General features: G+C 42.5%; 1 protein-coding gene across 3 annotated transcripts in view; it reads left to right on the top strand.

Annotated features, from left to right (window-relative positions):
• The window catches only part of MAF (MAF bZIP transcription factor), a 185,197-nt gene that overhangs the window by 57,496 nt on the left and 113,679 nt on the right, over positions 1-14,022 (top strand). Inside the window, exon 3 of one of the 3 annotated variants that reach the window (XM_053986994.1) lies at positions 4,251-5,802. The exons of the other annotated variants lie outside the window; for them this stretch is intronic. The gene's annotated coding sequence lies outside the window, so the exon portion shown is untranslated. Of the gene's footprint in view, positions 1-4,250; positions 5,803-14,022 lie in introns of those variants that run through there. 3 annotated transcript variants of the gene reach the window in all.

Below are 14,022 nucleotides of genomic sequence, written 5' to 3'. Positions count from 1 at the left end.
CTTCATTCTGAAATATCCAGGATTCTACCTGCTGATGGCAACATTTCTGAAAATCCTTTTTTGGAACACACCGAGCAATAACACATCCAACACGAATGACATTTTATATTTGTGCAAAGTTTCAGAATATCCATATGCAGATTTTAATTTATTTTTTTTAGGCAGTGGGAGATGGTGCCGTAAATACGAGACAAGATATTTCAGCACAAAGATCCTTTGCCAATCCTGCAGCTCAGGGAGGCTGCAGCCCTGTCTCACACTCATATCCTGAGCAGGTAATATCCAGAAACACACGAGGAGGAGGAGGAGGAGGCTGCATGATTACTGCCTCTCCCTTTCTCTGGTTCTTACAACACACTCACAGCAGTGAGACTTGCATAGCACGCAATAAATCATTGCCTCATTATGCTCCTTCTGGAGGTTTGTTTAGGGCACCTATTCTAGTACTGGCTGCAGAAGATTATTTGCTCTTCCCAGAAATTCCTCTCTGGTTTGATTTGCACACAAGGAAAAAATCTCTGCGTCTTATTTTTCAAATAATTTCTTAGTGTGCAGAACAATTTACATTACAGAACTGCCTAAGAAAGTGATTTCAGCAATGTCTGGATAGGATTTTAATTTGTAGGTGAGTGATTTTGTAGAGAACAGGCAAAGGTTAAAGAAGGTTTTTGTGTTTTTGTGGCTTTGTGACTTACCAATATGAAATATTAATAAATGAAACAGAGGGTCTTCCTCCCCTCCTTAATTCCTTCCTCCCTTTTTGCTTGCCTTCATTTTTGCTTTCCTTCTTCCCTTCTTTCTTTCTTGTGTACATAAAAGCTGTTGATCCCTTACCTAGCCAGATCTTGTTGAATTATTGTAAGAAGCCTAAGTACCTCATGAAAAAACATTGTAAGGTCTTCATTCACTTTTTCTGTATGCCTTTAGCCAGCCCTAGTTCACAGCTGGTGCAGGAGGACACCGGACTGATTGATAGAATAGGGATTTTGACACTTGGTTTTGACTTAAGGAGACAAATTGTCCTAATAAAAGGTGCATTAGTTAGCCTAATTTACTAACGAGGAGCAGTATTGCTGATTTTCATAAAACAGTATTTATTTAGCCTTGCACCAAGTAAATGCTGGAATAACCTGGATTGTACCTGCAATGGATTTGAACGGCCAGAGCGGAGACTTTGGAGAGCAGGTGGGTACACTGCAACACGGCTGGGTTTTGCTGCAGTGACAATGTGATCTAGGATCTGTTCCAGGCTCCTTGGAAATCAATGGAAATTCTACCCTTGACTTTACTGGGCTTTGGATCCTGCTCCAATTGTTCCAGGATGGAAATGAAATTACTCCAGCTTGGAGGAAGAATTTTCTGGCTTAACAGATTCAGTGTTTTGAATTGATGGGTGTGTTTGTGTAAGGGGTCCTGACTTCAGGTTTGAGTGTTTTTGACACATGCCTTGCCATGGTCCTCCCTCCTAGTCACAGTTCCCCGAAACACAATAGACTTCTGTTTTGTGACCACTCACAGACATCCCAGATGAACAGTAGTATTTCAAGGATACAGGTAATGTGAAACTCGAAATCATTGTAAGCTTGCTCAAAATGTGACCTGCCTTCACACAAAAGCTCCCTAAGCTTTTTGAACCTCACAGCAAAACTGGATGTGTTCACAGCCATAAAGAAACACAAAGCTAAGTCACTTTGGTGTATTTTGACGTTTCATTGTACATCCTCCTGCACCATTGTATCTCAGAGTCCTGGGTACAATTCTCATTGGATCTTAACTCTTACAAAGAACCTAGGAATAGAAGATGTGCTGAGGTAAGGGCCAGAAAAGACTTTTTCCAACACCCACTGCAACCTGAGTTCCCCACAAACAATCAGGACTCAGCGAGAATTGTACCCAACTTTTTTTGATGGAAGTGCAGTGGTGACCTTCTAGATTGATTAAAGATGTGACATTGATTGACTTTGAAGGGAGCCACATCCACCCTTCTTCTGCCAAAAAGGCAGTGGCTGCAATGTGAAGCCTCAAGAATGGGGCATTGCTTTTCCAAGTACATGGAAGACATCCAAGGGTAACGGGATAATGCAGATAATGGGATAGGGTTTGTCCCCTCCTCTCCCTCAAATACCATATAGCTAGATTTTGGCTATCCAGCCTCATGCCTTAGAAGACTTTTCTCTTATAGCTACTTAAAAGATGTAATAGCTGAGGAAATGAGCTCTTTTTGCAGGTTATTTAGGATATTTGGTGGTTGAGAATGTCAAAAAGGACTGGTGATGTTGACTCTGCAGGAATCGTTAATGGTGGTGGGGGTATGATGCTATGATGTGGTATCAGTGGAAAGGATGGTGTGGTGGGGGAAAGCTTTATTCCTGAGGCCAACCCACCCCTGAGGATTGTTCACACTGTCACCTTGGGGTGTCAAGTTTGAGAGGTGCTAAAATGGCCCTATTTGCCAAAGATACAGAGAATCTTAACAATATCTGGTCTCTTTAAGGCACCTTGAGTTGGCACTGAGGAATATTGGCCTCCAAAATTACCACTTTTGAAAATCTAGGCCACTGAACCTGATATGAACTATCAGAAAGCTGAGACAAGGGAGCACTTATGTTGGAGAATGTATAGTGGCTTGAAAACTACAAATCAAAATAATTCACCCTTTTATGTGTAAATCTCCTTCTCTTTGATACACAAATTGAAAAGCTGTCTGGTTTCCTTGTAGTTTCCATAAGCAAGCAGTGTGTGACTGCACCTTCTAGAATGCTGTTTTAAGTGTTATTTAAAGTGCAGACCTGTTAAAGCCAAGCTCATCTCTGTGCTAGAAATGAGCCCACCAAACCTTACACCTAAAACCAGCAGGGAAGGGGGTCTTGAGTGCCACAGCTCCCTCGTGACAAGGGCATGGAGTGACAAACAGTGAAGCACCAAAAGATCAAAGCACTCTTTCAGGCACAACAATAAAATCAGAGAGAGAAAAACACAAGGTCCTGGTGCAGGTGTCTGCTCTTCCAAAGCAGCCTTTGTCAGGTTTGACACAGCCAGCCCATGCCAAGGGGATGCAGGCAGGAGTTGCACACTGGCAGTAAATAAACATCAGCAAATGAACCTCCTGTGTGGTACATTTCTGAGCTGGGAGAAAGGCTGGAGAGCCACTGCATGAAGCCCACATAGAAGGGATTACTGGGACATGCTGAATTTACGGAGAGTTTATTGAAAAATCTCAGTGCAAGCATGGTAAGACAGTGTGATGTGTTTTGCTCATATTCCAGAGTTGTTTTCCCTGGTTGAGCACCTCAGTGCAGGCCTGTGGAAGTCAATAGCTGTCTTGCCTTTCAGAAGGATTATGGCCCTAAATAGCTTCTTAGGAAGTGTACTTTGCTTGGTGATAACACAAAGCAGAGGGTGGATGATTAACACCAATTAGGATTATTTACAAGAACCTAGAAAACAATAGGTCCATAAATCATTGTCTTATCAATTGTAGTTCCTCCTGAGTAATTCAGTCATCATTGGGCACACTGTGTGTTTCACTGTTTGTTAAGTACAGATCACACTGATGTTAGCTGAAGTGTGTGCAAATGTTGAAGGTACAATATGACCTAAAATAGCAGCATGTTACAAAAAAATTCTGTTTTCAACGTTTTTATGTTCTAAATCCCCAACAGTTTACTACCAGGTATATTGAGTGAATTTAAGGCAACTGATAGTAGCCTTGTTTCTCTTGGGTTATGCTTCAGCTCTGTCTACACTTGGGGTCTCCCTTTGGGGTAGTTTTGTAGTAATCTCTTGGCTGTCTCCATTTGGACACTGGTCCAGCTGCAGAGCAGCTTCAATGCACACATATTCCTTCCAGAGGAGAGCCAGTGGGGAGTTCTCTCCAAAAGCAAGCCAGGGCTTGGTGGGACACACTGCTCTGACCCAAGGGGCAGCCACACCACCACAAAGTCCTTCAGGGTGCCTGTCACCCTGCTTTGCAAGAGGAAGGATGTCAAACTTCCCAGAGCTCCAATACCAGCCTGGAGTGGGGCTGGTGCTTTAGGAAGGGTCATCTGCTTTATGTAACACCCTTTTTGCTGGTGACTGGCAGCTCTTGAACCACTACTTCTCTTTCTTCCACCAAGGCTTTTCCTGGCTCATTTTCCTTTTTGTTTAGTAACTGCCTGGTCTTCTGTAGCTGTTCCTCCTTGCTGCTGATCTTTTTTACTCCTACTTTTATCACTTTTTGTGATCCCTTTTCCAATTTCCAACCTTAGTCTCCCAGAAGACCCGGAGTGGTGATGCCTGGATGCAGAGGAGATCACACTGCTTATAGATCTGCACCATGAGGAGGCCAAAAGTTTCTGCAGCAGCAGGAGGTAAGCCAGGACTGCTGGTGGGTGTAAGGAGCAGAGAGCAAAGCCACGTGAGTTTGAGAAGAAAGCAGCAGCACCCCTGAGGATGGAGACTTTGGAGCAGTGTCACGGTTCTGTACAGAAAACTTGAAGAGATACTGAAAACTTCAGGTGGGAACACACCACACCACCAAACCAGCTGCTTGTGTGGTTTGGTCCATGGACCTTTGGGGTCTGCACACCACAGACTGAAAACTCTTGACTTACCCTAAATTTCCTCTTTATGGACTTCTGATGTGATAGGAATGGCACAAAAAAATTCCAATATATCTTCTTCATCATAGTGTTTCCACCCTGCTAACTTTCCCAGGACTACTTTCTGCTCAAATTACTGGAACTTAATTACTTGAGGTTTAATTTCAGTTGCTTGGCCAGCTTTAAAAACATATATTCAAATTTGAACCACAAGGACAGAATTTTGGGAGCCTCTTTGTCCTCTCACTTTGTGCTAATTTAAATGAAGAAACTGTGCCTGTGAATCTCTGCTTTACTTCACCTATTCCAAGTCAGTCTCAGCTCTGGAGAAACATCCCTGACTCCCAGCAGTTTAAGCGAGAGCACAAACAACCCCTTATGTTATAGTTTATGTTTTTGGAACTGGGCAAACAGCAGATATTTGTCTTCTGCTTATTCATTTTCTTGTAAATAAAATGTATTGAGACCAGAGATGGAGTTACACTGACTTTACACCAGATAATGTATTGACATTTTACAAGAAAGTGTTGTATTATCCATCCATTTCACAAGTAGATCTTACAATGTTTAATTATAACAAAAAAAAAAAAAAAAAAAAAAAAAGAAGTGGAAGGAGAATCAAGGGAGGGATATGGAAAGAGAGTGCAAAAGGATATGGATGAGAAGTGGTGGAGTTGGAGGATAACAGCACCTATCAAGGCATTATCTGAGAATTCCTATGATTAGAACTTATCTTTCTGGCTTCATTATTTCATTATAATCTGCTGTTTACCTGATAAGTAATAAATGGCCTCCAAATTTTATTGCATTTGCTCACTTTCTTCAGATTTTGCATCAGTTTGTTCCCCTCTTAAGGTTTTATTTCTGCTAAGGAATGAAGATTTTATGGTTTTACTGGGGTTGACTTGTCTCTCTGGTATTTCAGTGTTGTTACTTAGCTAGCAAGTGTCTCACAGCAATTCCTTGAATAACACTTCCATCTATCACAATGGGATGATCAAGGCTACATTGCAGCTGATGTTCAAACCCTGTGTATCTGGGGCTGGGCACTCACCTCCAACTCAGCAGATATAAAACTCTCCAAAAAGCCAACAAAAGAGGGCTTTTTTTAAACACTTCAACCCGCTAGTGGATTATCCTTAATGGTTTGGCAGCATGCCCCTTCCTTCCTCTGCAGGAATGCTGGCCTGGCTCTGCAGCCCTGGGTTTGGGTTTTTGGTGGTTTTGGTTTTTTTGTTTTTTTTTTTTTAACTGTGTTACAGCATGCAGAAGAAATAAAGTGTAAGACTGATTTGTAATAGTTCATGATGGCTTTTTTTTTTTCCCTCTTCAGCCTGGGATTAACTTATTTAACTGCCAGGAGGCAAATGTAGAGACCAGCCCTCCTCTTTGAGGAGTGACCCTTGTCAGAGTGGCCCTGCAGGAGAGGGCTCCTTGCATGGGCTGGCTGTTGTTTCTGGGAGCTCACGGACACACCTTCAAAGGTTGAGGGTTCAGCTTCTTCTGCGTGAGAGAGGAGAGGAAATGACCTTCACCCAGCTGAGCAGGGAACAACAGGAAACCCTCACGGTCCTGCCATTTCCCACCCCCAGGATCCGGAGCTCAGGGACCTTTTTGACGAACTGTCAGTGTTTTTGTCAGGGTTTAGCTGCTGCAAATATATTACCAAAGTATGTTGATGATTCATGGGGAAGTGGTGTACGCTGATTTAAGTGATGGACTAGCCATTCTGTAATGGATTTGAGAATTCCCAATCAGATTGTACTTAGTTTTATCAAGCAGGAAGCTGGCAGGCTGTGTTTTAATCAACTGATAGCATCTCTTGGCAATTGGCATCCAGCTAGTGGACAGAGCACTTCTCAAAGACCAGCTCACTAAGTTACAAACAGTCACAGCCACTCAGATCTCTCAGTTTTATCTCCTATTTTTTCTGTTCAGCCTGTTTATTTCTCAAACAAAACTTTCAGCTGGAAATGCAGGTAGATGAAACATACCTGCTTCTCTTTCACTGCTGTTTTAGGGGGAATGGATGAGGCAGAATGCATTTGCTTCATCCCCCAGAAAGCAATGCTGAAACAAGCTCCTAGATGTAGCATAAAATCCCAGAACCAGACAAGTTCTAAGATTTGGTTCTGACATAAATTTTTGGAGTGCTCACATTGCATAAATGTAGTAAATCTAAAATGTGGGGCCACACCAGGTAAGACATGGCCTTTTCCCCTTTGATTAGGCCATGACTCATTATTCCATGACTCATTATCTATAGTGTCACCAAAGACATACCCAGTGTTCTGACCTGTACCAGCAGACACCAAGAATGGTTCCCTTCCCTGATAAAACTCATCAGTCTATTCATTACTTCTGGGAGAGACCAGCTCCTGCAGAGCATCTTCACTGCACAAACCCTCAGATGCCACAGCTACCTTAAATAATTCCCTACTCAGGATTCATGTTTTGTCACACTTATTGAGCTGTGGAGCCATCCACACTCATGGAGCTGTGCTCAAGCACAGCATCAAACCTGAGGAGTTGGTTTGTTGTGCCTGGCTCCTGTGGAGTAGTTACTGTACTTAGCAACCCACCTCCAATATAAATATATCTGCTACTCTGAAGAACAGGCTTTGAAAAGCACCAGAAGGGATCACTCCCCCATAAAGATTTTTTCCAACATTGCAGAGCTGTTGGGGCTTTCAGAGAGAAATTCTTCTCCCAGTTAAGCATCCCAGCCAGAAGGGTGAAGATTTCACCACAGGCTGACAAAACTCTGGTGCAACCTTCTTCAATGGGCCATGAGCCCCATTTAAAGCTGGTCCTGTCTGAGCTGCTCTTGAGCCATGCAGGCATGGAGGGAGGTGGAGAGCAGCCATCCATGCAGGTGGGATTTGGGAGCCATCCGTGATGTCTTTGCACAGGGGTCCCACAGCACCGTGTGGAAAAACAGCTCTGAGAGCTGAGTGCTAAAACCACATGAGTTTGAAACTGCTTAAACATTTGGACCCCTCAGAAGAGGCTGATGATTGAAAGGCTGTAAAACAATCATGCTCCCAAAAAGTAATAAAAATAAAAGTGAGGTGTAAGGAACAGAAAGGAGTGATTCATTGGGAAATTGTGCTCTTGAAATTGTGTGACAAATCCTGGGTGAGGGAGGAGCTGTGTGTAAGAATTTAAGGGCCAGATCCTGGCTTGTCCAGAGGAGTTGAAGATCCAATGAAGATTAACAATGGACCTGTAACTGAAAGGAAAATTTTAACTCCCATCTTAGATATTTTCTGTTGACCATTACATGAAAATCAGAGAAATCAGACTGATGTTTTCAGTGTCATGTCCATGAAGCTTTCAGCAGACAATGACCTCCCCTGCAAGAAATAAAGTTTTCAATTCCAGAATGACCAAAAAGACACGTGAAAACAAAACTGAAAAAAGTCTTCTCTCTTCAGGGTGGAATTATACAATTTCCACAGGGTCATTTTCTGTGTAAACATTCCTATTTGTATGTTTTTACAGATTAAAACAAAAATGTCTTCCAAACATATTCAATAAGCCAATTTTAAAGCAAGGAAATTAATGCATCTAAGCTTTATCACAGAGCATAAGTAAGTGGAAAAAATCCTCCGGCCAAATGTGAAGAGTCTAATCTTGATTTTCTCACTCTTTGAGTTCATTTATTACAATGTTTGCTCACTTTTATAAAAGCCATGCTCATGTAATAATCTGATTTCTGAGAGCATCTCCAGGGACAGGAGATCACATTACAGTATCTCGCATTATGTGTCATTCAGGCAGTATCTCCCAAATCATAAAACCTATGGAAAGGGAATGACACCTCAATAGCAGATTCCTCCTCCTTTTCTTTTTTCCTTTTCTGAGCATTTTTTTCCAGCCCAATGCTCTCTTCCTTTATTGTCTGGCCTCATGCACCCAGGCTGCTCATCTCCATTCTGCAGAGAAACAGGCTGAGGTGCACATCTCTCCTTGCTCTACCTGACCTCCTCATCCTGTCTCACACTGTCTTTCCTATAGTTTGGGATTTTCCCTTCTATTCTGGGCCTTCATTTGTGTCACCTCACAGTCTGTGTTTTGTGCCTATGGGTTCTGCTTTGTGAACTGATAAACTGAAGCAGAGACCTGGCCCTGCTGACAAAAATCTGAAAAAAAAAGCCCAAGTTTCAGATCAATAATTCCCCTAGCCAAAACTGTCCTAACAGAGACACAGGACCTGTGCAGCTGCCTCTGGTGCCAACTCACAGACCCGTTGTCCTGCCATCTTCATTTCTTTCAGGAGTTTCAGGGATCTTGATAAAGACCTTAAGGGAGGCTTATATGGTCTTTAAACATTTCATTGATCCATTCGTGTCCACACAGTCTAGGGCTTCCATTTTTAAATTCCTTCCCTATTATCATGGAAACTGGCTAATTACAATAGAAGCCTGTTAGGAACCTGTTGTGTAGCAAAATGCTGCTTGCCCAAATCTCAGTGTGCAAAGCTATGGAGTCCTTGGGGTGAAAATAGGTTTTCTAGGAGATGATTCTGCTGCTCAAGATATTATTTTATCATTCAAATCTAAGGTCACAACCTCAATCCTAGCTCATCCTCTTGACCACACAGTCTATAATCAATTTTATTTCTTATGATACATCCATTCCAAACTACCATTGCCCATTTCTTCTTATAGAAGTTGTGCACCAAATTATCTGACCTGATTAATGCCAGGTTACTGTGCCTACTAGTGCACTTACAATACAACTTTGCAATGGGAAAATAATCTTGGCCTTTTTAAACACAGAGGCAAGCAGAAAAAAAAAGCACAACATCAGAATTAAACCAGTTATGACAATTTCTCGTTTCCATTTATTCAGAAAAAAAGTCATAATTGAAACTTAAGGAAAAAAAGAAAAGCCTTCCATGCCTTTAAGTGTAAAATCCATTTTAGGAGCAGGAAGCTGTTATATGGTTAGAGCAGTTATTTTTATTGTCTGTCTGGGTATAGTTTTTAACTGCAGGCACAGAATAAATCAATAGTGTCATAAAGCTACTCTCACCCTCTGCCCTTTCTAAAGGGACATTGTTCAGTGTCTGTGCTGGATGTGACACAGACTGTGCTTTGATGCACAGAATTATGCCTCTACTAATGTTCTGGGGGAGAGATCTGTGTGACACATATTTACCTGTGTCTCTTTGTCCATATCATCTCAGAGTCATTAGTTTAAAAGCAAACTAAAACACAGATATACACACAAAAATGCACAGAAGTTTTTATCAGAAGAGAGGGGATTTTTTCTGGTTCTGCTCTTGCAAATGATATTGTTAATTAATTTGTGCATTCATAAATCTTCTCAAGTGGTGTATTTCCAAGACTGTCTGAGAAAATATGCAGTGTTTCACAGGACAGCCCACACAACTTAAACCTGACTGTAACCTGCTCTTTAATGCAGCAAGGAAGGATGGAGCAGGATCTGACTGTATGAAGCTGCTGCTAGATAAAATTGCCCAGAAAGTGTGCCTTTTTAATAGCAAGAGTAGTTAATGGCTGGAACATTTGGCTTAGGAATGTGGTGGATTGAGCATTGCTTTCAGTCTCTAAATCAAGAGTGAGTGTCTTTCTAAAGCTATGCAATAGCTTCAGCAGAAGTTATGGCTTTGATGCTGAAATGAGTGGGTGAAGTTCTTCAGCTGTGTTACATAGGAAGCAAAACCAGATGACTGTGATGGTCCTTTTCAGCCTTACTAATCCATTAAATCCTGGTTTGGGGCCTTTCACACGCCAGGGTTTAAAGCAGCCTCTTAGGTTTTCCCGATGGTTTCTGCAGGCAATACACGTTCCAGAGCTGGATCTGACAAACTCCATATAAATGGGTGTCTGGAATTGACACACTTTATAATTTATATATAAATCACTGCCTCTAAATGCAGTTCCAGATCCATTTCCCCATGCAGCTGAGCTGACTTTTTCTGTTCTGTGCAGTGGGGATTTTCCTTTGCAAAGCAGATATGCATCTGAGCTGAAACACACACCAAGTGCTGCTGGAGACCCCAAAAACTGCCACCCCTATCATGGACCACAGAGAAGCAAACCTTTATGGATCAAATTCTAAAGAGATTTATCAGCAGCAATTCCTGTTGTCAAGTTAATTCATCACTCCTCTCCTTGCTTGCTCATTGCAACTTCCCCAGGTTGGCACTTCTGACAGAGGCATGAAAATTGTACTTGTGCTGCAAGTGGGAGGTGGAGACAGCGAAAATCTGTGCCCTGTCTGTGGGACTCCGTGCTGAGACAGCTCTATTTTCACATCTAGTCACAAGCCAATTGGTATTACCTCAGTATTTGTTTTGAGGACGGCTCTCAAGAAATGGAATTGGAGTTTGGATTTGGTAAGATTAGAGGAAGTAAACCCTGAAATAATTCAAGTGGTTTCTGAAGGCAGCACCACTCATATGCAGCTTGGTGCTGGACAGACAGAGAGGCAGAGAGTCTACAGGAGTCTGTACCCTCCATGGTGAGCGTGGTGGGTACCACTCACCTGGGTAACCCAAAGCTTGTTTTCCTTCTCTCTGCAAAATGCTTAGTGCTGGATTTTTATGCCTGTAAATACTGATTTGGATTTCCCTTCCTTCCTTCCCCATGCTCCATTGAAAGCAAAGACATCTCACCCAGCACCATTTGCTGACTCCTTCCCTTCTGCTCTTCCCCGTCCCCCAGTGCGTGAGCGCAGTCACGTGCGGGCCCTTGGTTTCCCCTCAGGACACTGGCACTTGGGAAGGCGAATAACAGATGTTGGGGAAAAAACAACACCCTGTCAGGTAGAAAAAACACTTTAGCAAAAAAAAAAAAAAAAACAAAAAAAAACCCAAAAAAAACCAACTATATGAACTTCTTGGCTTCTTAAACTTTCTCATGAATAGACAGTGGCCGCTGGAATAGCAGCAATGGTAATAATAAATTACAGTAAATATCATCCTGTCATAAGTGACAGCAAACCAAACCCACTGCTGTTCAGAAATGAATTGGAGAAAATATTTCTTAATCTCTTTTTGTGTTATTCAGTCAGCTGTAATGATTTATAGTACTCCAAATAAGTTGTGGTACAGAGTTTTTTCTTAATCATCCCTTTCAGCACCTTGCTATTACCCACACATGTCTGTACTTTGGTGGGGACTCTGGCACTGCTGGATGCTGCAAAATGCTCAGCCCAGGAATAAATTATTTAATGTAAGGGACTTCTCAGCCTTTCTCTGGGACCCTCCTGCCTATGGGGACAGATCTGCTGCAAGGAGGAGCAGTGCTGAGTGAAGGGCAGCCCCATAACAGTGCCTTGAAATAAGGTTGTTTCCCCAGAGCCATCTGGTTTGAGCCTATTCAGCTGTAAATACCCACATGCAGTGGACATGGAGGGCTCTGATGCTGCAGTGCATCAGATGGATACCCTGCAGATGAGGCTGTGCCCCTGTGGGTCTGTGAGCACACTGGGGATCAGTGGGAAAATAAAATGGTGGGGGATAAATTGAACTGGGAACATAGTATCAATCGCTTCTGTCTTTGTCTACTTATTTCCAAAGATTTATACGTGACAGTGTGAGGACTGCTCAGTGACACATTTAATTTAATTAAATTTCCTGTTGGATTGATGTCTGATCAATCAATAATGTAATGTTTTTGCAATTTAGAGATTAAAGCTTGGATGAGCGGATATTGAAATACTCTCACATCCAGCTGCCTGGGAATATCTCTTTCTGCTTCCATTCCTCAAAAAACCCATTTTGGGTGAGAATGCATCCTGAGGCTTGACATGAACCTACACCAAAGCTGAAAGCTTCACCCCATTCTAGCAGAGGGTGAGGGAGTCATTCAGGAGCAGTGTCACTTCTTGGACAGACAGGCAGCTGAAAACTGTCCTTGTGCAAAATCTGTGTAGCAAAATCTGTATGCTTTCCTTCTGATGTTCAATATAGGAGAAAGTTTGAAGAATGGGGCACTGCAGGTTTGACAGTTCCCTGTGCTACCTGCTCCTTGTTCAGGAAGTCGTCAGTGCTGAGGTTGATTTGAACCTGATCACCACCAGGGCATCTGTTGGCATCTATTCTCCATGTGTCCTTATCCCCTCTGGATCCCACTCATTTCTCCAGCCACCACAGCCTCCTGCAGCAATGAGCTCCCCTGCTCAGCTGATGCTTTCTAAGCTGCCACGCATGGGACAGCAGGATCCTGGTCTGGAGCTGAATGTAATACTGATTGAAGCTTCTTGCCTGCCCCAAATTTCTCACAGATGAGCTAATTGTGCTCCACCCTCTTCAGGCTGTGAAGATAAGAGATGCTGTAGCATGTCCACAGAACCTTTTTTTTTTCCTTCTCTTATGCCTTGTTTCATTTAGTGCCTCAAATACTTTAGTAGTGAGGTCAGGAGAGGCTTTAACTTATTCAGGGCAGTTATTCTGCACTGACTTTTCTGTGAGTCTTAGACAGTTGTTCAAAAACTTATGACTCAAGAAAAAAAGTAATCCACATTTTCAAGCTTGTAAACATGTGAACCCAAATTTCATCTGCGTCTCGGGTATGGCTGTAGTCACAATAAATCAAAGTAATTTGTCAGATCTTAACACTATCAAAACTTGGACAGTGAGAAATCCCACCTGGCTGAGGTCTGAAAGTTCCAGTGTCCATCTCTGGTCTCCAGGTCCATCTGTGTTATTGGGGTGCTTGTATTCTTATTGTATTCAGGAAGCCTTAAAAGGGCCAATTTCTTTCCCAGCTGTATTTTAAAATCTGTAAAATCTGTATTTTCTGTCCCTTAAGGATGTTCTGGGGGTTGTTTGCTGTGTACCTATCCCTCAGACAACCCCAAAAGAACATACAGAGGGAGGAAGACAGAGAGGAGAGGAGAGAGGAGGGGAAAGAAAGAGCAGCTCATTTTCCACTTTAGCCCAGACACCTGAGGGGTAGAAGTCAGCAGTTTTTTTGACAGTACAAGAACTTGGTAACTTAAAACAGGAAGCAAAGAAAAACCACGACAAATAACTTTGCCTTGACCTCCTCCTAAGAGAGTCAATGACTTTAAAGTAAACTGGAACTTCTTGCTGGAATTTATTTGGATGTCAGCTGCTCCTTACCTCATTAGCACAGCAATATTCAGAAATGTGCCAAAAGATTTAGGCAGGCTGGAGGATGCAAAGAAGCTAATTTTTTTTTTCCCAAGGGAAGGCTTCAAATATTTGTGTCTCATAATCAAAATACTCTTCAGTACAAGAGTTTATTCCACTGAAATCTACTGTGTGCAGTGGGATTTGTTTTGCACTCTGTTGTTAACTCCACCAGACCCCACCACTCCAGGTGAAAGGGCAGCATGCCCAGGGTACCCACCCGGGCTTGGGGTGGGGATGGTTGAAGGGTAAGAGAATGTCAGTGTCTCTCTGTGTGTGCAGGTGTGTGGGGAAGGCAAAGGAAAA

Source organism: Vidua macroura, chromosome 11 (assembly GCF_024509145.1).
Source record: "Vidua macroura isolate BioBank_ID:100142 chromosome 11, ASM2450914v1, whole genome shotgun sequence".
Lineage (NCBI taxonomy): Eukaryota > Metazoa > Chordata > Aves > Passeriformes > Viduidae > Vidua > Vidua macroura.
Note: the sequence above shows the minus strand (reverse complement) of the source record. Positions and strands in the feature narration are given on the sequence as shown.